The following is a 24,421-nucleotide window of genomic DNA, read 5'->3' as shown; positions in this document are numbered from 1 at the left end:
AGACGTCTACCCAGCAGAACTACTTGTACTAAGTTCTGAAGCTAACATCAAAACCCCATAAAATTTACACTCCAGCCCATCCTTATCTATTCAGTCACGATCAGGGAGTAGACCGTAGAAGTCTGCCCAGCACCGGTTTTGCTTCCCAATTACCGGAGTCACCACCTAAATTCCGCTAAGATTCCATGGATCCATTCCTTCTAAACAGGATTCCTTTGTGTTTATCCCACGCACGTTTGAATTCCATTACCATTTTCATCTCATGATTCATATGTTTAGGATGGACTCTGACTTGAATTGCAAATTTGATTTGTATCTTAATGAAGGATCTTTAGATAAGGGAGTCCTTCTTGGGATTTTACATTTGTCTATCTGTATTCAATGCGATGCTAAGAATTTAATCATGATCTGAGGGTTTGCAGTTATAACTCAGGGTCTGTCAGAAAATTAATTGCCTTTTCCAAAACACACAGAAATAGATATTCAAAATGATTTAAACAGCTAATGTCTGGTTTAACCACATTAGTTTTTTTTCTTTAATTTGGGGCTAGCAAACTGGTAAATTAGGTCAGATATCAAGATATATTCTCTGAGTTATAAGTATGAAAGGAGATGACAACAGAATTCTTCCCAGGGCTTAGCTTAAATTCAGCTGGACAGTAGCGATATTCATCCCCTTTAGAACAAATGAAGCTATTATAGTAGGATAATAAATAGCTGTCCTAATGTATACAGATAGAAACCATTTAAGTTTAGGACTACATATAGATAGTGTGATTGAAACAGGTGGAAAGGGAATGGTGATGGGACATGATATACTGCATACCTCTACCTTCATTCATGCATTTTGTACCACTACAGTTAACAGTAGAATTACCCATCTTAATGGTAGCCCACATTGATAACTTCCTCCATTAGTATCCATGTAGCCACTGAGTGGGGTATTTACTTGCTGAAGAGAGAGAAAGTAAAAGACATCTATTTTGAACTATATAGAGAGTAACATTTCATAAGTACATAAGTATTGCCATTCTGGGACAGACTGAAGGTCCATCAAGCCCAGCATCCTGTTTCTAACAGTGGCAAATCCAGGTCACAACTAACTGGCAAGATCCCAAAAAATGCTTCTTATCCTAGAAATAAGCAGTGGATTTTCCTCAAGTCCATTTTAATAATGATATTTGGACTTTTCCTTTAGGAAGTCATCCAAACCTTTTTTAAACGCCACTAAGTTAACTGCTTTTACTACATTCTCTGGCAACAAATTCCAGAGTTCAGTGAAGAAATATTTTCTCCGATTCATTTACTACTTTGTAGCTTCATTGTGTGCCCCCTAGTCCTAGTATTTTCAGAAAGAGCAAACAAGCGATTCACAACCTGTTACTTGTTATCAGATGGAAGTATCTACATATTTCTCTAAAGACTTGTAGATCAATTTTCAGAAGGATTTATGTGATTTCCAACAGTAGGCAACCACATAAATTCTCTCTCCGTATAATTTCAATACAGCATACAGATAGTAGGTGTTGAATATTTGCCTGATCGGCCTCATGACATCTATATAACCTGGGGGCGAGAGAAAGACTGAGGCAGGGCAGTTATAATACTTATCCTTATGCTGGAAAATTCTATAAACAAAGCGCCAAGTTTAGGTAACAAATATGCATGTAAGTGAATAGCGTATTGGCATATTCAGTCATATGTTCATACATAAATGCCAATATTCTTTAATAGTGCATTGTTTAAAAGTAGCACATGAGTGGAGTCTGGGTGGGTCACAGGCAGGGCTCACATTTATACATAGGGATAGGTTCAATATATGATGGGTATTCTATAAGCTGGGTCTAAGGTTAGGTGTGGTTAATAGAATTTGTGCTTATAGCCGGGAATCATGCCTATTTTAAGGCGTGGCCATTTACACCAACTGAAATGTGGTGCCAATCACCACTCTTAAATTAGGCATGCATACCCCTTATTATATAAATTTCACATGGATCCTGTGCCTAAATTTATGCATGAACGTTTTAATTAAAACTACTACTAATTGCTTGCTTGTTAGCATGCCAATTATCTGCACTAATTGGATCATTATTCAGGTAAAATGTGTGTCCAAATTGGATGGATGAATGATTTTTAGCACTTTTTACAGAATTAGAGAGATAACTTATAAACTACTACTTCTAATATAAATCATTTCTATAGCGCTACCAGTCGTATGCAGCGTTTCACAATTGACCATGAAGAAAAGACAGTCCCTGCTCAAAAGAGCTTGCAATCTAAACCAGGACAGACAGACAGGACCAATAAGGATAAGGGTAGGACAGACAGAAGGACACATAGAAGGGAATAATCAAACGTCGCTGGCGAAATAGGTCGCCGGCGATCTATTTTGGCGGCGGCGCAACAGCTGGCTGGAACCGTACTTTCAAAAAAGATGGCCGGCCATCTTTTTTTTCGATAATACGGTGTGGGCCGGCAAAATGCCTTGGATTTCGCTGGGTTTGAGATCGCCAGTTTTGTTTTTCCGCGATAATGGAAAAAACTGCCGGCGAAATCCAAGGCATTTGGCCGTGGGAGGAGCCAGCATTTGTAGTGCAATGGTCCCCGTCACATGCCAGGACACCAACCGGGCACCCTAGGGGGCACTTCAAACATCTTTTATATCAACCAAATTAGCTTCCAGGTGCATAGCACCCTTCCCTTGTGTGCTGAGTCCCCCAAATCCCCCCCAAAACCCACTGTCCACAAGTGTGCACCATTACCCTAGCCCTAAGGGCTGAAGGGGGGCACCTACATGTGGGTACAGTGGGTTTTGGGGGGTTTGGGAGGGCTCAACATTACCCACCACAAGTGGAACAAGTAGGGGGGGATGGGCCTGGCTCTGCCTTTCTGCAGTCCACTGCAACCAACAACAACTGTTCCAGGGACCTGCATACTGCTGTCAGGGTGCTGGGTATGACATTTGAGGCTGGCATACAGGCTGGCAAAAAAGGTTTGTATTTTAATAATTTTAGTGTGGAAGGGGGTTGGCGACCACTGGGGGAGTAAGGGGAGGTCATCCCCCATTCCATCCGTTGGTCATCTGGTCAGTTGGGGCACCTTTTTGAGGCTTGGTCGTGAAAATAAAAGGACCAAATAAACCCGGCGAAATACTGCTTATCTCCGGGTTTTATTTTTCCATTGTCCATAAAAGCCGGCCATCTGGTAGCCACGCCCAAGCCTGCCCATGTCCCGCCTTCACTTTGCCGCCAACAAGCCCCTTTGAACTTTCTCCGGCAAGGCGAAGGGAAAGCGGCGAAGCTATCACAAATGTAGCTTTTGATTAAACGCTTTTCGCCGCTTTTGCGAAATCGCCGGCCATATCCCAATTTGTGTCGGGAAATAGCCGGCGATTACTTTCGATTATAAGCTGGATAGGGAAAGGGACTATTGAAGAGAGGAAGACAAAATAAAAGTTACGAGCAAGTGACAAGTTAGAAGTCAAAAGCAGCATCAAACAGGTAGGCCTTTAGCCCGGATTTGAAGGCGGCCAGGGATGGAGCTAGACGTAACGGCTAAGGAAGCCCATTCCAGGCATAAGGTGCAGCGAGACAAAAGGAACAGAGTCTGGAACTAAAGGAGAGTTTTCCCTCAGATTTAAAATATGCAGCACTTTGTCCTATTTTTAAGAAACCCACTTTTAACTTCCATAGGGCAGAGAATTACCAGCCAATTTCTAAGCATCCTTTCATAGGGAAGATAATCAAGAAAGTGGTGGCTACTCAATTATTGGAGTTTTTTGATACGGGTTTTGATGACAAATGATTGCTGGCTAGACAGAGGATTTGTGTTATTAAATACATTTATTTACAACATCAAGGCTATCAACCATTCTATACTGTTGCAAGTGCTAGATGAAGTGTGTCCATAAAAGGAGAGCAGCATGGAGTCAGTTTTGCTGTTTTTAATGTGGAGGTTGCAGTGGGTATGGCTTGTTCCCATGCATGGCCATTATTGTGTAGGGTTATGCAAAGCTCATTGTTGTCCCTTTGTTTAATCTGTATTTGGCTCCACTATGCATATGCATTTTTATATGCATGATGACAATATTCAGGTACTTGCTCTAGATGCTAAGGGAAGTGCTGTTTTACATGAGGTAGTTAGGTCAAGGATGTCTTTGGTGCAGGGCTGGGTTTCTGATTTACAACTTAAACACTGAATATCGGGAGGTCCGGATTTTTATAGTTCAGTAATCCAGAGCCAGTACCTGCCTTGACACGAGTAGTTGGAACTCAGGGAACGTTTAAGCAACTGGGCCATAGATATTTGGGATCTAGGTCTTTCAAAATACAAAGAATGATTCAACATTCTTTTGCCACCTTGTAAATGATTTGTCGGCTAAAGTTGTTTTTAGATCATGATGATTTGGAGTCAGTAATGTATGCCTTTTCAGTTCAAGGAGCTAGATCAGTGGTTCCCAAACCTGGTCCTGGAGGCACACCAGCCAGTCTTCCATATATCCACAATGAAACTACAGTGCATATCTCCAGAGGCGTAGCTAGGTTTTGACGTCTGGGGGAGCAGACTTTTGTACAACTAGACATTCCTAGAAATGTCAAGGCACTGCTAATGTGCCCCAAGCCTAGGGACACTGGTGGCTGCTTTAGAGTCTGCTGCTAGTGTTGTCAGTTTCATGATTGAAGAGTGGAGCATTGGGGCCACTGGAGCTGACCCCTCTGCTGTGTTACAGCAGCAGACCTGTGCTCATCAACCACGATTCTAGCAACACCAGCAGCAGGAGTGCATGCTGCTGGTCCACAACACACTTCCTTGGTTAAGAACCATTGGTCTAGGCACATGCAGAAATACACACACCCAAAATGATGGAAACAAACTTCTTGAGTGGCTAAAATCACTTTTGTGTGGGCCCTTTTCTGTATATACTTCCCATAGTCTCACACACTGCACAAAATTAAATGGTAGATTACTACTACTACTATTTAGCATTTCTATAGCGCTACAAGGCGTACGCAGCGCTGCACAAACATAGAAGAAAGACAGTCCCTGCTCAAAGATCTTACAATCTAATAGACAAAAATAAAGTAAGCAACTCAAATCAATTAATGTGTACAGGAAGGAGGAGAGGAGGGTAGGTGGAGGCGAGTGGTTAGAAGTGGTTATGGGTCAAAAGCAATGTTAAAGCGGTAGGCTTTTAGTCTTGATTTAAAGGTGGCCAAGGATGGGGCAAGGTGTAGGGGCTCAGGAAGTTTATTCCAGGCGTAGGGTGCAGTGAGACAGAAGGCGCGAAGTCTGGAGTTGGCAGTAGTGGAGAAGGGAACAGATAAGAAGGATTTATCCATGGAGCGGAGTGCACAGGAAGGGGTGTAGGGAAGGACGAGTGTGGAGAGATACTGGGGAGCAGCAGAGTGAGTACATTTATAGGTTAGTAGAAGAAGTTTGAACAGGATACAAAAACGGATAGGGAGCCAGTGAAGCAACCTCATGAGAGGGGTAGTATGAGTAAAGCGACCCTGGCGGAAGACGAGACGGGCAGCAGAGTTTTGAACCGATTGGAGAGGGGAGAGGTGACTAAGTGGGAGGCCAGCAAGAAGCAGATTGCAGTAGTCTAAACGAGAGGTGACAAGGGTGTGGATGAGGGTTTTGGTAGAGTGCTCGGAAAGAAAGGGGCGGATTTTACGGATGTTGTAAAGAAAGAAACGACAGGTCTTGGCGATCTGCTGGATATGAGCAGAGAAGGAGAGAGAAGAGTCAAAGATGACCCCAAGGTTTCAAGCTGAGGAGACAGGGAGAATGAGACTGCCATCAACAGAAATAGAAAATGGAGGGAGCGGGGAGGTGGGTTTGGGGGGAAAAATGAGAAGCTCGGTTTTGGTCATGTTTTATTTCAGGAGACGTTGAGACATCCAGACAGCAATGTCAGACAAGCACGCTGAAACTTTGGTTTGGATGCAAGGTGAGATATCAGGGGTAGAAAGGTAGATTTGGGAGTCATCAGGTTGCCCACCCTGGGAAGTAACGCAATATAAACCTCAGATTCTTTTCCACTTTATTGTGCAATGTGTCAGTTTGAGTCTTCTCCAAAATATTGTCCAGGTTGCCCCACCTATGCAAACTCCTTGTTTCCCTTGCCTCCTCCTAGGAGTCCTATCCCCTCAAGTCCGACATCAAGAAGGCTGTAGGGACTCCCCCTCACACCCTGTATTTGTGCAGAGATGTTTTCGCCTAGTAAAGGGTCACCAAAACAGACTTCAGATGCAGATATGATTCCATGTGTCACAATGAAAGAAGAGTTTAATTTTACTTTCATTTAATTTCAGCATATTCCATCTTTATAGCACTGGGCGTCCCAAAGGCAGATTACAGCAACAGTTAAGATCAAGAAACAGGATATTATCACTGAAATTTTGCCATCTCTGTATTGTATAGAACAGTGTAGAAAAATTAGCACAAAATACAGATATTATAACTGCGGTTTCTACCAGCTATAATAATTTTTAAAATGTTTTAGTGATGCTCAATTTTTATTTCATGATTATATCTAAATATGGGAAGCTTTCAAATAAATTAAAAAGCTATCAAATAAGTAAAAAATAAAACAAAATCTTTGCCCTCCATCTTTTAAGGCACTGCCTATCCAACTGGAACTAGATAGGAATGCCAGACACGTCAGAATTGTAGCATAGCGAGTGGATTGGAATCATTTGATATATTCTGAGAATATATCAAATGATTCATTCTGGGTTGCCATGTGAAGTGGGGGAATTGGGATATCTTTAACAAAACAAACAACAGCTAGTGCCACGGAGGAAGAACCAAATTCCTTCCATCCCCAGGCTGACAGAGGCCCAGTCCAGAATGATGATGGTCATTGTCCCTCACAAAGACGAAGAGCTCAGCTGAAGCTGAGGCCGAGAGAGGCAGGCTCCGTGTGAGTGTCGTCGACAGCTGGGCTCAGACTCTCTGCTCTGCTCACTGCCTGGAGCCTGCCAAACACCGCGTCGACCTGCACAACTGCACTGTGTGCGCGGAGGGGGGAAGTGGACTAACAGGCTGAGGAGGAAGACGTAGGATCATATGAGGTGATGTCGACAGCTTTCTCCCTCCCTGCGTCCTCCTCCGCGGTTTGCTGTGTTGTTCCCTACTTCCCTTCCTGGCGGACGGACGGCGCTCACAGCGGAACAGAGGCAGCTGAGCAGCAGCAGGGCAGGCACTGACTCTAAGCATCAGTCTACCGTCTGGCAGCGGCGCAGACTCCTCAGAGTCAGCATCGGACTCTGCGCGGGAAGGAAGGCAGGACTCAGAGCAGAAGCATTCATGCGCATAGGCGCCATATTTCTAGAAATCCACTTGGGGGAGTGACCGCTCCCCCTGCGCTCCACCTAGCTAGGCTTCTGCATATCTCCACAATTTAGGTGTGAGTATTTTCCCCGGCTCAGTGAATGAAGTATGTGCACATAAAAGTAAATACTCACTTATGCTACTTTTCTATAAAGGAGGGCAGGCGACTACCACTAGCCCTTCAGTCATCTATGTTCAGGGTCTGCTTTATAGAATTGCTCCTATAGTGGTGATATTCATCCTGTATACAGATAGTCTGTGCATTTAAGTTTAGGCCTAAAAGTATAAGGATAATGGCTGACAGCCTGAGATTAATCTGTATATTCAGTGTCACTGCCTACCCATATAGCAGTGCTTAATATATTTATGTTTCAACCTCTGCAGCTGGCTTTTAAAAACACACACTGACCACTGGCTTTGAAAATAGTTCCACAGTTTATTTTCCTCTTTCAGTGAGTGATTAATTAATTATCTGATCTTCATTATCCATACAGTTATTATGAAGAAAACTATTTTGACTACCTGGCATTTGTTTCTGCAGTGGAGGAGATTAACAATAGCTCAGAGCTCTTACCCAACATCACCCTAGGGTTTCATCTTTATGAATCTTACCGCAATTCATTCTTTGCTTTTGGGGCTGCCATGAATATATTTACTGGTATGGACATATGGGTTCCTAATTATCGCTGCAAAACATCTGGCACATTGGCTGCTATCATTGAAGGCCTTCAATCAGAGGAATCAAGACGGATGTCCAATATGTTCAGGATGTACCACTATCCACAGGTAAAGGGCCTGTTCTGTTTTCTTTTACTGTATAATCCATTAGGAAAGAGTGAAGGATGCTGAACCTGTGATGCATCATTTTGATTTAAAAAGACCAATGAGAGAAGGCAGTGTGGCTAATTGCATTTAGGTCTTCTTTTCAGTGCCTACGTTTGGCTTACCAAGGGGCCCTTTACTAAGCTGTGTTACAAAGTGGCGTTAAAATGCTCTTGCATGAATTTTTCCTGTGTGCTAAGGTCAATTCTGGTCACCGCATCTCAAAAAAGATATGGTGGAATTAGAGAAGGTGCAGAGAAGGGCGACAAAAATGATAAAGGATGACTTTCCTACGAGGAAAGGCTAAAGCGGCTAGGGCTGTTCAGCTTGGAGAAAAGGCAGCTGAGGGGAGATATGATATACATAGTAGATGACGGCAGAAAAAGACCTGCACGGTCCATCCAGTCTGCCCAACAAGATAACTCATATTTGCTGCTTTTTGTGTATACCCTACTTTGATTTGTACCTATGCTCTTCAGGGCACAGCCCGTATAAGTCTGCCCCGCACTATCCCCGCCTCCCAACCACCAGCCCCACCTCCCACCCACCGGCTCTGGCACAGGCACAGACCGCATAAGTCTGCCCAGCACTATCCTCACCTCCCCAGCCCTGCCTCCCAACCCCGGCTCTGGCACAGACCGTACAAGTCTGTCCTGCCTCCCAACCCCGGCTCTGGCACAGACCGTACAAGTCTGTCCAGCACTATCCCCGCCTCCCAACCACCAGTCCCGCTTCCCACCACCGGCTCTGGCACAGACCGTATAAGTCTGCCCAGCCCTATCCCTGCCTCCCAACCTCCAGCCCCGCCTCCCGATCATGACTAAGCTCCTGAGGATCCATTCCTTCGGCACAGGATTCCTTTATGTTTATCCCACGCATGTTTGAATTCCGTTACCGTTTTCATTTCCACCACCTCCTGCGGGAGGGCATTCCAGGCATCCACTACTCTCTCCATGAAAAAATACTTCCTGACATTTTTCTTGAGTCTGCCCCCCTTCAATCTCATTTCATGTCCTCTCGTTCTACCACCTTCCCATCTCCGGAAAAGATTCGTTTGCGGATTAATACCTTTCAAATATTTGAACGTCTGTATCATATCACCCCTGTTTCTCCTTTCCTCCAGGGTATACATGTTTAGTTCAGCAAGTCTCTCCTCATACGTCTTGTAACGCAAATCCCATACCATTCTCGTAGCTTTTCTTTGCACCACTTCAATTCTTTTTACATCCTTAACAAGATACGGCCTCCAAAACTGATCACAATACTCCAGGTGGGGTCTCACCAACGACTTATACAGGGGCATCAACACCCCCTTTCTTCTGCTGGTCACACCTCTCTTTATATAGCCTAACAACCTTCTAGCTACGGCCACCGCCTTGTCACACTGTTTCGTCGCCTTCAAATCCTCAGATACTATCACCCCAAGATTCCTCTCTCCGCCCGTACCTATCAGACTCTCCCCACCTAACACATAGAGGTCTAGGGGGCATGCGATGAAGCTACAATGTAGTAAATTTAAAACAAATAGCAGAAAATGTTTATTCACTCAATGTGTAATTAAACTCTGGAATTCGTTGCCAGAGAATGTGGTAAAGGCGGTCAGCTTTGCAGTGTTTAAAAAAGGTGTGGACGGCTTCCTAAAGGAAAAGTCTTTAGACCATTATTAAATGGACTTGGGGAAAATCCACTATTTCTGGCATAAGCAGTATAAAATATTTTGTACTTTTTTGGGATCTTGCCAGGTATTTGTGACCTGGATTGGCTACTGGTGGAAACAGGATGCTGGGCTTGATGAACTTTTACCACAGTCATAAAATGGCCTTTTTCTAATTTTTGCATTAATGACCATGCATTGATGTTGTAATTAGTGTGCAGCATTTAAAAAATTAGGATTTAAGAACTCACATGCAACTGGCTTGGCCACTGTTTGGAAAACAGGATACTGGGCTAGATGGACCATTGATCTGACCCAGTATGGCTACTCTTATGTTCTTATGCTATTCCTGCGCTAATCAATAAGGAGGTAATACAAAAAATAGCACTAAAATTTTGGGGGTGATAAAAGTGAGAACTATGCACAGACAGTGGATAAAGAGGTCTCTCAGATTCTCAAACCAGATGTATCCAGGATGCAGGACCCCACACTGGGGCAAGCTGGAACAGACATCCACATCAATGTATGATGTCAGAAGGCAGTGTATAAAGCGGTCTCACAGGTTCTCCCTAATTTGCAGGTCCTTTTACCAGCACTAGAGGCGGGCTCCAGGTAAAAAAGGCTGAAGATAGCCATGACCATGTGTTAAGACTGCTCTTACTGTGTGGCCATGCGAGGGGAATCATTTCCTGCCACCCACTGAAGTGGCAGTAAGGGCCCTCGCGCTATCCCAGCAGTAACCAAGTACCATGTGGCACTGCCCAATTTCTTCTGGGTTAGCGCTGCCCTATTTTCCCCAGCGTGGGAAATGGCATACGCTGGGCTAGAGCTATTGCTGCTGCTCCCGTTGGGCCGGCAGTAGCTCCAAACTTGCATGGGGTAAGGCCATGGTGGGCTTTCTGCCGCTTTGTGAAAGGACTCATTAGGTAACATTTTAACCTAGTTTTAGTGAAATATAGAATCCTAATGTTTCTGCTGAAAAGTCACCTAAATATAGGATCTTAAAAACTTAAAGAAATTATTTAAAATGTGATCTCAACGTGGTAAAGATGATGTTGCATTAAGTATTCTCTTTCCTATTTATATGTTCCATCTTTACTTATATCCTACGATGTCAATTTTAATGTTCTATTTCGTATTATGTTGACATTGTAAGTAGTATACCACTTCTAATGTTGTATTACCACGTGGTATTCAAAATATTCTGCTTCCAACAACTGCTGCTGTTGTAAATCAACAGCAGCAGTTGTTGGAAGCAGAATATTTTGAACACCACGTGGTAATACAACATTAGAATTAGAATATTTCACCAGTGGTCCCTATCTAGGCATTAAAGTAGTATACCACGCCATACTTTGTTATTTGAATATTTTACTGCTGTAATTGTCTATTACTTATGTTTGATTTATTCTTACTGTACACTTCCTTGAATGAATTCTTTCAAAAAGGCGGAAAAGAAATCCTAATAAATAAATAAATAAATATTATTATTAATTTATTTTTATTTACAGATCAGTTTCATCTCACAGAGTCTTTTAATGAGTGACACATTTAAGTTTCCTTTTTTCTACCGAACTGTCCCCAGTGAACTGCACATTTGTGCTGGGATTGTCAGCTTATTGAAGCATTTTGGTTGGACCTGGGTTGGTATCATTGCATCTGAGGATGAAAACAACCTGAGGATGATTCAAATCCTGAGAGAAGAGATTGAGCAAAATGGTGGCTGTACTGCGTTCATTGAAACCTTCAGTCAGAGCAATTCAATGACATTGAAGAAAATACATAAAATAGTAATGGACATGCCATCAATGAATGTGATCATTCTCTGTTCTAATGAAGAAAATATATTCTATCTACCCCTTCTTGTGTTGAACCCTGGGAAGATATGGATCACCAAAACTGAACTGAATTTTCTCTTGAAAGCTATAAAAAAAGTTAATATAACGAACACCATCTTATCAATTGCAATTGTAAAGAAAAAGATACCAAGCTTTACAAAATTTATCCAGGAGGTGAACTTTACCCTGCTTCCAAGTGATCATCACACTAAGATGTGGTGGACAGGCCTATGTGACAGCCAGTGTTCAAAAGACATAAAAAGATCCTGCAGTCCTGATGTAAAATTGTCATTTGTCCGACCCTGTAACACCAACTACACTGGGAAGAGCATTAGTGTATATAACGCTGTATACGCCCTGGCACACGCACTGCATGACATGCTCATGTCTGGCTCTAGAAACACCACCTCAAGGACTACAGAAATGTGGAAATTATCTGATTACTTGCCATGGAAGGTAACATCATTTGTTGTGTTGTTCAGAAGAAAGAAAAAGTGAGACAAAACAAAATGTGAAAGGAAAGACTTTGATGAAAAGGAGACTGTATGATCTCAGAAAGGCACTGAAACCCCACGATCACAGAATGTTTTTTCATGATATGGTTCTTTATAAGAAGAATAGATAAAGAAGTGGGGAAAGTATACAAAGCATGGCTAACGGAATTCTTTTCACCTTTTCTACACATATATTCCTAATTCTATAAAAGGAGTGCACATCTCAGCCAATTTGCACCAAGAATGGGCTTTTTAACATGCAATTATTGGTGCTAATTGGAATCAATCAAGATGTATGCTCATGAATTTAGGTGCATGATCTCTGCCTAAATTTTATGCATGTCCTGGAAAAGGGGTCACAAAAATGGGAGGTTAATGGGAGGTTCAGGGTAGAGTGTGGGTGTAGATTTGGGTTATGCGTTTAATTATAGAAAACTAGTAAAAAAGGCCCGTTTCTGACACAAATGAAATGGGCGCTAGCAAGGTTTTCCTCGGAGTGTGTATGTTTGGGAGAGTGTATGTGAGAGTGACTGTGTGAGAGACAGAGTGAAAGTGTGAGTATGTGTGTGTGAGAGAGAGAGTGAGTCTGGGTGTGAGTGTGTTTGTGAGAGTGTGTGTGTGTGAGAATGAGAGTGTGTGCAAGAGTGTATGTGAGACACAGTGTGAGAGAGTGTGTGTGTGTGTGCGAGAGAGAGTGTGTGTGAGACACAGATTCTCTGTGAGAGTGAGTATATGAGACCAAGCGAGTGTGTGAGTGACTGTGTGGCACATAGAGAGTGAATGTGATACAGTGTGAGACAGAGTGTGTGAGAGTGTGAGTCAGAAAGACATTGTATATAAGAGAGAGTGTGAGCCCTGCCCTCCCAATCCATGCCCATCTGTCCCCTGCCCCCTCCATTCATCCTTTTCCAGCAATTCCCCTCTCTCCCTGAGCCCTGCCCTCCCAATCCATGCCCATCCATGCTACTCTGTCACCTGCCCCCTCCATTCATCCCTATCCAGCAATTCCCCTCTGTCCCTGAGCCCTGCCCTGCAATCCATATCCATCCATGCCCATCTGTCCCCTCCATTCATCCCTATCCAGCAATTCCCCTCTCTCCCTGAGGCCTGCCCTCCCAATCCATGCCCATCCATGCTACTCTGTCACCTGCCCCCTCCATTCATCCCTTTCCAGCAATTCCCCTCTCTCCCTGAGCCCTGCCCTCCCAATCCATGGCCATCCATGCTCCTATGTCCCCTGCCCCCTAAATTCATCCCTTTCCAGCAATTCCCCTCTCTCCCTGAGCCCTGCCCTCCCAATCCATGCCCATCCATGCTCCTCTGTCCCCTGCCCCCTCCATTCATCCTTTACCAGCAATTCCCCTGTCTCCCTTCCATGTCCCCCCCCTTGCATCCATGCTCCTCTCTCTCCCATGTCCCAGCCTGGCCCGGCCTCTTCTCCCCCCCCTTCGCATCCATGCCCCCCCTTCGCATCCATGCTGTCGTTTTTCCCCTGCCCTCCCGCTCCCATTGTTCAACTTTACTGCCCACCCTCTTCTCTCCCCCCAACATCTCTTTTTGTTTTTTTTTTCTTTTTAAATTTACCTCCATGGCGGTTCTGGCAGCGCAGCGTCAGGGAAGGAGGCGACGCTCCCGACGTCTAGCCTTCCCTTCGCTGTGTTCCGCCTTCTTCTGACGTCATCCTTGACGTCAGAAGAAGGCGGAACACAGCGAAGGGAAGGCTAGAGACGTCAGGAGCGCCGCCTCCTTCCCTGACGCTCCGCCCTCGACGTCATGTTTGACGCGTGGGCGGGGCAGACACAAAGCGATCTCACCACCTTCACTTTTGGAACGTTGGGTAAGTGAGGCTTCATTCGAACGTTGGAGGTGCGTTTTATATAGAGAGATGCTATGAATTGGACAGACCTCTCACACACAGACACACTAGGAAACATGTCTTCCTTCATCAGGATCTTCCGTTGCTCTCCTCTAACTGTCACTAAGCAGATCTCTAACAAAAACAGTGCAACCAATCAGAAAGCTATATTCTAGCTCAGATTTCCATACAGAGATTCTATTAGATATTTTAGGATAAAAACCATATATAAAACCTTTGTTTTGGATTCAAACTTCACAGTATAGATTATAGTCATGCCCTGATGTTTACTCTATAAAATTTTTCATGAAAATTGAACCTCAACTGCCCAAACTAGAACCTTTCAAAAACGGACTGATTTGCATGCCAACTAAGCTTCATTAACCTTATAGCAAACAAGTATCAGTATCAGGCAGCTAACTTCCACCACTAAAACCCATGCAAATAATTTTAAAATGTATTTTCAGTAGTTTTAAACTTGCTAGTGTCAGTGCAGGTCTCCATTGACACTACTGCGCATGTGTCCGACTTCGCGCCATTTTCCCCATTACCATGGCAACTAAGGACACTTCAAACACGCCCCTGCACTCCCAGCGTTTTTTAGGACATTTTTAATTAAAATTGCTCAACATGCACGAGCGTTGCTCGTGCGCAATTACAAACATCCCCCAATTCCATCCGCTGTTTTGATTTTTATATCTGACCCTTTTTAAGGGATATCCCAAACTTCACAACACTATTTTAATTAAAACATTTGTGGCTAAGTGTTTCCCATTTCTCCAAATTATAAACGGGACCATTGGTATACAACGGAACTTCACTCCTATGCGATTGACGTCAATGATGATGTCATTGCGCATCCACACGCTGCAGACCCGATTTCAGCGGCCTCCTACGTCCCCAAGGATCTCAGAGCTTTTCCTTCAGGCCTGTCCTGTTGCTGACTCACCAAAGGCGATCCCGGAATGATGTGGATTGCGGCGAAATCGCAATCCTGTGACGGACCCGCCCTCTGGCAGAAAATGCAGCCCAGAGCCTTTCCCCAGCTCACTGGCTCTACTGCTAGGTAAAAATAACTTTTTTTCCATACTGGTTACATTAAGTCTCCTGTTTTGTATAATTGGCTAACTCTATCATTGCTGCCATTGACTCTTCAATTGTTCTACTTTATATTCCGTTTCATCGATACAATTAAAAGGATACTGTAAGAATCATCTACATATTTCATAACTGAATACAATCAAGCTTCACATGTTTTCATCTTCTATCTACTGGCCACTATGATGGACTACACTGTGTTAGACTCAGCAATCTATTACTATGTTAACACTAAAAAAATAGAGAGGACTACAAAAGAAACAGAGAGAATTAACGAAAAAGAAAAACAGAGAAATGAGAAAGAAAGGGAAAGAAAAAGAGGGATCAATCTGGAGATATTGATGGTGATTGTCAAAGCAATTTACCAGGTTAAATAGTAATTTACTTTGGTATAATAGCTCAACAAAAAATCACTCTACTCTGCTCTGCTAGGGAGCTTGACCCAGACATCATTATGAGATCATCTGAACAGACAATTGTCCTAGAAAAATTGCTGGATTTTTTTCACAAAACATACTAACAAATAAGATCCCTTCTTTTCTATCATGATTGAGTCCAAGAACTCTAAATCTGAAGATCCAGTCCTTATTGAGATATAGCTGCTTAAGGACATTCTTAAATGTAGTTAGAGCTCACCAGAGATATTTATTTATTTATTTATTGCATTTGTATCCCACCTCTTTGCAGGCTCAATGTGGCTTACACTACATCATGGGTACTGGAAATAGGAGTGCATATACATTAGGTTTACAGAAGATTTGTGTTACATGGTGGTGAATTATATAATGGTGTTAAAGCAAAAGACATTATAAGATACAAAAAGAGCTAAAAACATAAACAAAAACTAAATATTTCTCATCATAAATTAGATGATCTGGAACACAAAACTGCCAAGTTCAGCATGCAACTCATTAAGAAATAAAAGAACATTGATCAGAAAATTACAACTAGACCTGGAAGAGCTTTCAATCAGATGTAGAAGAAGTAGTATGAGAATCTTGAGTTTACCAGCAATATCTGAGGGAAATGATATGATTACATTTCTAATCGCATGGTTACCGAAAATTCTGGAACTCTCCTTTGAACCTGAACTGGAAATAGAAAGAGCACATTTAGTTCCCTCTAGGTTTCTTACAGGAAATAGATATCGAAGATCCATAGTGAAAAAAGTCCTGCAATACCAGCACACTTGAAGGATTTTAACAATGGCTAAAAATTAAAAAAAAACAAAAATCTGTTGCTGTTTCAAGATAAGACGATATTGATTGCACCTGATCTTGCTAAGACAATCACTCTGAATCAGAAATCTTTTTTATATATGAGAGCTAATCTAAAGGATCTGGGTGCAAATTTTGGGTTGCTTTATCCAACGAGAATGCTTGTGACTACTTTATATTCGGTTTCATTGATACAATCAATAGGATATTATAAGAACCATCTATGAATTTCATAACTGAATACAATCAAGCTTCTCACGTTTCCATCTTCTAACTACTGCACACTATGCACTGCAATAGACTCGGCATTCTGATACTCTCTATATTAACACTAGACTTAAATCTGGGCCTTAGAAAAAACAAATCTAGTCTAATTTATGTTCTAATACTTCTCTCCCGTTTTTACATGAATGGGCTGTGTCAGCATTAGCATAGTACCAGCCACTAGATCAGCTTAATAAACAGGGGGGTACTGTTTTCTATATAAATTTAGCGAATAAATAACGGGAATTACAGAGAATGCAATAGCCAGGGAGCTAAATAAGGAGAAAACAAAAACAAAACCAACTGCAAGCAGATTTCGCAGTCAAACAACAGACCATAATCTCTTCCAGCCTTATACAGCAGAGGCAGTGGATAGTGGAGCTATTCCCTCAGAAGCAAATTTCTTAACATTCAGAAACGATCTAAGTCTTCTGAGGGATGAAAACAATATTGTATATTATCATATTTCACCAAACATTTTCAAGGAAATCGAAATTGAAACACTGCACTATAGGCACATAAGGGCCTACACATGTGTAGCACATGTCAAATCGACATTACCACCTGGCTAGCCCGTACGCCTGGCGTTAATTCTGCATTTGGTGCATGCCAAAAACCCATCTATAGTATACTTACAGTATGTTACATAAGTCAGTTTCAAAGCAAGGTATATATTCCACATAAAGATTCACAGTGACCTCCAGTTTGAGTTGACAGTATCGAGGGTCATATATCACTGAAAAATAAAGTCCAGCTATTCAACAAAGAAAATCATTAAAGTCTTCCAACAGAGTATATAGATGTGGGCATAAAATATTGTTTGGATAATAAACACAGACCACATATTGAGTACATGCTCTTCTTAAAGTGCTAAGAAGGTATATAGTGTATATTGAAATGATTCATCTTTGTCTCCTGAGATAGTTGCCATCATACCGATTGCACATGTTGGTTCATCTTAATGGCAGAGAAAATGATGCCAGAAAACCAGATTTAGTAGTAAAAGAGGAAAGCAATAGAATGGCAATGATTTAGAGGTGCCGGTCCCAAGTGATTACTTGGTGAATGATGTAGAGAGAGGGGAGATCCTCAAGTATCAAGAAATGCAGTCTGAAAAGAAGAAAACGTGGCAGAAAGATACAGACGTATTTCCCATTGTTTTGGGTGTCTACGGCTTGATCAAAAAGAACTTCTAAGTGCACTTGGATAAGTTGCCTTTACATGCTACGTCTTATAAGCTCAAGAAAGAAGCTTTCTTTGGTTTAGTATTGAGGTTCATTCCTGTCTTGGTATGCGCAAAACTAATCCACTTGGAGAAATTGCTGCAGAGAAAGTAGACAAAGCATTGCAATATAGATGTAGCACATTACATCTATACATTTTTGTAGTTCTTCTGGATCTACATACAAGGTAGTTTTGTTAACATAAGTCACAAGCATTCCAAATCCAGCAATTTTCTAGCAAAATTGTCTCTGTGAACTTTTAGCAAGGCAGAAAATGACTGTTTATCCTGGTAAATTGCTTTGACAATCACCCTCAATATCACTAGCTTTTATCCCTCTCTTTCTTTCCCTTTCTTTCTGTTTTTCTTTTTTCTTTCATTCTCTCCATTTTTTCAGACTATGAAATCTAATCAGATTTTAAATATATATTTCTTCTATAGCCCTCTCTCTTTAGTTTTTAAAAAATATTTTCGTAATAATCATAGGGTTACCCGGTATCAATAGGTAGGTGATTCATGCCTGCCTGTCCTATTTTTCAAACCTTGTTCAGTCTGGTATATTATGTACTAAGGGATTTTATGATACAAATGGACAAGTTCCTAGCACATATAAAACAAGATTTAACAGTGGTTTTAAGATAAGAAAAAGCAGGTATGAATCGCTGAGTGACAGAAGAGCTGAAGAGAAATGTCTGTAGAGGAAAAAGGCAACAGTAATGGCAGTAGTAATCAACACCTTTGATGCAACCCCCAATAATCTGGACCAGTATCTAAACACATTAGGCTAGGGGTGGGCAACCACATTCCTCGAGGACCACAACCCAGACGGGTTTTCAAGAATTCCACAACAAATATACATATGATCTATTTGCATACAGTGGAACCAGTGGACTGGTTTGTGGACCTCAAGGACTGTGGTTGTCCTCCCTTGTGTTATTTATTAATATATTTATTTATGCATTCTTGTATCCCACTATTTTTCAAAAACTGGTTTCAGTTCAAAGTGGCTCTCAGTTTTACGGTTAGATGAAGTTACAGTAGTGTCAACTTCAAACAGCAGCACTACTGATGATACCTAAGAACTGGGTCAGACCAATGGTCCATCTAGTCCAGTATCCTGTTTCCAACAGTGGTCAATTCAGTTCACAAGTACAAGGCAAAAACACAAATAGTAGCAACATTCCATGCTACCATTCCTGGGGCAAGCAGTGGCTTCCCCATGTCTGTCTCAGTAGCAGAGTATGAACTTTTCCAAACTTTTTTTAAACCCAGATATCTAACCACTGTGACCACATTCTCTAGCAATGAGTACCAGAGCTTAACTATTTGCCAAGTAAAAAAATATTTCCTCCTGTTTTTAAAAGTATTTCCATGTAATTTCATTGAGTGTCCCGTAGTCTTTGTACTTTTTGAAAGAGCAAAAAAATCAATTCACTTCTACTAGTTCAACACCACTCACGATTTTGTAGACCTCAATCATCTTCCCTCAGCTATCTCTTTTCCAAACTGAAGAGTCCTAACCTTTGTAGCCTTTTCTCATATGAGAGGGTTCCATCCCCTTTATCATTTTGGTTGTTCTTCTTTGATCCAATACCTAGACATCTACATCCAATCTCTAAAATCTGGTAGACAGTGTATATAATAATAATAATAATAATAATAAAGTTGAGAAGAAATATGTTGTTGGAAGTTAACAACAATTAAGTCCACTATTGAAATTCTAATTTTTAGCTTCATCATTATCTGAAGAATGTCCACTTTAAGAACAATCTGGATGAAGAGATCTTTTTTAATGAGAATAGAGAACTGAACACTGACTACAATATTATAAATCTGGTCCATCTACCCAATGGAGAGCAGCATCGTGAAATTGTTGGAAGTTATAATCCTTATGCTTCCCAAGGGCAGGATTTCATCATCAATGAGAAGGCAATTGTATGGGACAGTACATTCACCCAGGTCAGATTGAAGAAATATTAGAGCATGAAGGAAGACGCTGGACCATGTTGCATCATACTTGTTGTTAACTGTATTATCACAATTTTACCTGGTGCAAAAATAATAGAGCATTAGACCTTGCAATTAGTTTTTGAATTGATAAAGAACAATTCTGGATGAGGTTATTAGAAAAGTTCAAAAAGAGACTAGATTAGAGAGGAGAAGATCAGTTTTCAATGGATTTATTTGTCTAAGATTTAGCTAGATAGACAAAAGTCTATGAAAATTGCATCAGATATGGCGGTCTTTTATGGATCTAAGGGGTAAGGTTCTGAATGGTTAAAGTGGTATAGAAAGATGGTCTGGACTAAAGGGGATAGATTTACAAAGTGTTGCTTTAACTCATTTTTAATATCCAAGCAATGGGTTTCACTCCAGGTATTAACATTTAAAAATATGCTAATGTGGTCATTTGGTATTCTCTAGCCAAGGGAAACTTTTCACCAGGTCTGGGGCAGCATAGAAGAGTTGGTTGAGAAGATCATTGTCTAACAGAACCCGTTCTTTCTGTACAACCAGACTACCATTCTCTGGGCTGCTTCATGTACCAGTCAAAACCCTATCTAAACAATCCCCCTCCCCAGCTTAACAATGACTCCAACCTGACCTAACCCTCCTTCCACTAACATTAAAAAATTGCCCTGGTGATCTAATGGCCCCTATCCTTCCCATCCTCCACCTCCTCACACACAAATTCCCTGGTAGTCTAGTAGTCCGTGAGAGAGTAGCCCATTGTGCTGTGGCAGCTGCAGTGGCTAGTTGACTTCTTAGAAAGATTGCACATTTTTTTCCAATAGCATGGACATGAATGAAACATGGTGCATGTGTCAACCATTGCACATGTAAAACATTTTCAGGCGTGTACATTCTTTCTGAAATACTAAGCAATCTTTGCATTTTGTGCCCATTCTTTGGAAAGAAGGTACACTATTTAAAAAAAACACACACCCAACATGTTTTGAGATGCCCATCCCTATAGACAGTTGGAGGGGAGGAGGAAGAGGAGAATATCATGTAAATAGGCAGTTGCTGTTGGCCTCTGCCTAATTCTTGTCACTGTTATAAGTACTGAAATTTCAAGTAAACCTGGCAGTTCAGAACTAACTTGGGACTGTTCTGAATTATTGAAAGAAAGAAGGGTGCAGCATGAGTGGATGTGAGGAGGGGCTTCAATTTTAAATGTAACTGTCACAAAATGCCTAGCCACCCACCTGGGGTTACAACACTGCCACTTACATACACAAGTACCTGGCAGAAACCCAAATGGTGGCAACACTCCATACTACAAATCCCAGGGCAAGCAGTTGCTTTCCCATATCTGTCTCAATAGCAGAGAATGGACTTTTTGTCCAAACCTTTTTCAAACCCAGGTAAGCTAACCACTGTTACCACCTCCTCTGGCAAAGAGTTCCAGAGCTTAACTATTCGTAGAGTGAAAACATATTTCCTCCTATTTGTTATAAAAGTATTTCCATGTAACTTCCTTTCATGTCCCCTAGTCTTTGACCTTTTGAACAAGTAAAAAAATCAATTTACTTCTCGTTCTACACCAATCTACATCAATCAAATCTCCCTTCAGCCTTCTATTTTCCAAGCTGAAGAGCCCTAACCTCTTTAGCCTTTCCTCATACAAGAGGAGTTCCATCCCCTTTATCATTTTAGTCACTCTTCTTTGAACCTTTTCTAATTTTGCTATATCTTTTTTGAGTTACGGGGACCAGAACTGAACTCAATACTCAAGGTGCAGACGCACCATGGAGGAATACAAAGGCATTCTAGTATTTTTGATCTTAGTTATCATCCCTTTCCTAATAATTCCTAGCATCCTGTTTGCTTTTTTGGCCATCGCTGCACACCGAGCAGAAGATTTCAGCGCATTATCTACAATGACACTCAGATCTTTTTTTAAGCGCTGACCCCCAAGGTGGACCCTAGCATCAGGTAACTGTAATTCGGATTATTACTTGCAATGTGCATTACCTTGCATTTGTCCACATTAAATTTCATCTGCCATTTATACGCCCATTTTTCCAGTTTCCTATGGTCTTCTTGCAATATTTCGCAGTCCGCACATGTTTTAACAACTTTGAATAGTTTTGTATCATCTGCAAATTTGATCACCTTACTCGTTGTTCCAATTTCCATATCATTTATAAATATGTTAAATAGTACCGGTCCCAATACAGATCCCTGCTGTACTCCTCTCTCCTCCATTGAAATAAATGACCATTTAACCCTATCCTCTGTTTTCTGTCGAACAACCAATTGTTAATCCACACCAGAATCTCCTACCCCATGACTCTAATTTTCTCAGGAGTCTCTCATGAGGAACTTTATCATTAGCTTTATGAAAATCTAGATACACTACATCCACTGGCTCACCTTAATCCACATGTTTATTCATGACTTCAAAGAAGTGAAGCAAATTGGTGAGGCAAGACTTCCCTTTGCTGAACTCATGCTGACTCTGTCCCATTAAACCAAGTTTGTCTATCCTGCTTATAATCGAAAGAGAAAAACGCCTATATTGCGACCCAAATCGGGAGATGGGCGTCTTTCTCTCATGGGCGCCCAAATCGGTATAATCGAAAGCCGATTTTTGGCGTTTCCAACTGCAATCCGTCGCGGAAATGGGTAAAGTTGATGGGGGCATGTCGGAGGCGTGGTAAAGGTGGAACTGGGGTGTGGTTATCGGCCGAGGAGAGATGGGCGTCTTTAGCTGATAATCGAAAAAAAGGCATTTTTACCACGGTTTTGGGTCACTTTTTTTGGACCCTTTTTTTTCCACAAACAAGTCCCAAAAAAGTGCCCCAACTACCCAGATGACCACTAGAGGGAATCGGGGATGACCTCCCCAGACTCCCCCAGTGGTCACTAACCCCCTCCCACCAATAAACACCCACTTTAAAACCATTTTTTCCAGCCTGTATGCCAGCCTCAAATGCCGTATCCACCTCCATGACAGCAGAATGTGTTCTATCCTCTGACAACCTTTCCCTGGTTCTGATGTGGCTCTCGGATGAGTGTGACACCTTTTCTGTTATGCGCACTGCAGAGTCACATCAGCAATGCATTGTGGTGGGTGTAGGGTATTGGGCTCCGTGATTCCACTAGCTTGTGGTAAATGCTCACGATGTTGGTAGTTGGTAGGCTGTACTCCCATGGTGCTTTTCCCCTTGCTTACTGGGTCAGAGTGTGCCCTCTTTTGTTTCCAGTAGTCCATGAGGTAGTGGCCATTTTTGTATGCCAGTTTTAGATCCCTTTCACGTGTTAGCCATGTTACAGAACTTAGTTCTTACCTTGAATGTGGCTGAACGAGGGCATTGTACAGCATTCTGCCAGCTCTGACCTACTGCTCATCTCAGTACCAGGGAACCTCGTTGCCAGTGGGGCACAACCTCTGATCTGCAGTTAACTGTGAGTAAGCGTGCTTATTCCAATAAAGGACGTTTTCGGAGAGATTAGTCTTCAGGTGTCAACTGGTGTGCCAATGTTAAATAGCAGCAACAAGTCCTAGAGGTCTGCGTGTATGCAGGTCCGTGGAGCACTTTTAGTGGGTACCGCAGTGCACTTCAGCCAGGTGGACCCAGGCCCATCCCCCTACCTGTAACACTTGTGCTGGTAAATGGGAGGTCTCCAAAACCCACTCTACCCACATGTAGGTGCCCCCTTCACCCCTAAGAGCTATGGTAGTGTTGTACATTTGTGGGTAGTGGGTTTTGGGGGAGGGGGGTTGGGTGCTCAGCACCCATGGTAAGGGAGCTATGCATGTGGGAGCTGTTTCTGAAGTCCACTGCACTGACCTCTAGGGTGCCCAGTTGGTGTCCTGGCATATCAGGGGGGCCAGTGTACTACGAATCCTGGCCCTTCCCATGACCAAATGGCTCGGATTAGGACGTTTTTGAGCTGGGCGTTTTTAGTTTCCATTATCGCTAAAAAAAACAAATGCCCAGCTCAAAAACGTCCATTTTTTTCGAAAATACGGTCTGTCCCACCTCTTCACGTACCTGTTTTCGGACATAAAACCCAAGGAGATAGGCGTTCGCGTTCGATTATGCCCCTCCACGTGTTCTATCATTTTATTCTTTATAATGGTTTTCACTATATTGCCCGGCTCTAACGTCAGACTTACTGGTCTATAATTTCCCGGATCACCCCTAGAACCCTTTTTAAAAATTGGTGCTACATTGTCCACCCTCCAATCTTCAGGTATTATGGATGATTTTAATGAGAGGTTACATATTACTAACAGCATATCAGCAATTTCATGCTTGAGTTCTTTGATTACCCTTGGATGTATGACATCCGGACCAGGTGATTTACTACTCTTTAATTTGTCAATTTGGCTTAGTACATCTTCAAGGTTCACTGACATTTCTTTCAGTTCCTCCACATCATCACCCTTGAGAACCATTTCCGGTACAGGCAGATCTCTTACATTTTCTTCTTCCAGAAGGAATTCATTCGGTTTCTCTGCTATGGCCTTGTCTGCCCTGAGCGCCCCTTTTGTTCCTTCATTATGTAACGGTCACACAGATTCCCTCATAGACTTTCTCCTTCTGATGTACCTGAAAAAGTTGTTACTGTGAGTTTTAGCATCTGTGGCAAGTTTCTCTTCATA

At 42.1% G+C, this 24,421-nt stretch overlaps 1 pseudogene; it reads left to right on the top strand.

Annotated features, from left to right (window-relative positions):
• Positions 1-24,421, top strand: part of LOC115464367 — a 60,307-nt pseudogene that overhangs the window by 19,861 nt on the left and 16,025 nt on the right.

This window comes from Microcaecilia unicolor, chromosome 3 (genome assembly GCF_901765095.1).
Source record: "Microcaecilia unicolor chromosome 3, aMicUni1.1, whole genome shotgun sequence".
In the NCBI taxonomy this organism is placed as follows: domain Eukaryota; kingdom Metazoa; phylum Chordata; class Amphibia; order Gymnophiona; family Siphonopidae; genus Microcaecilia; species Microcaecilia unicolor.
This window is presented reverse-complemented; position numbering and strand designations above follow the sequence as displayed.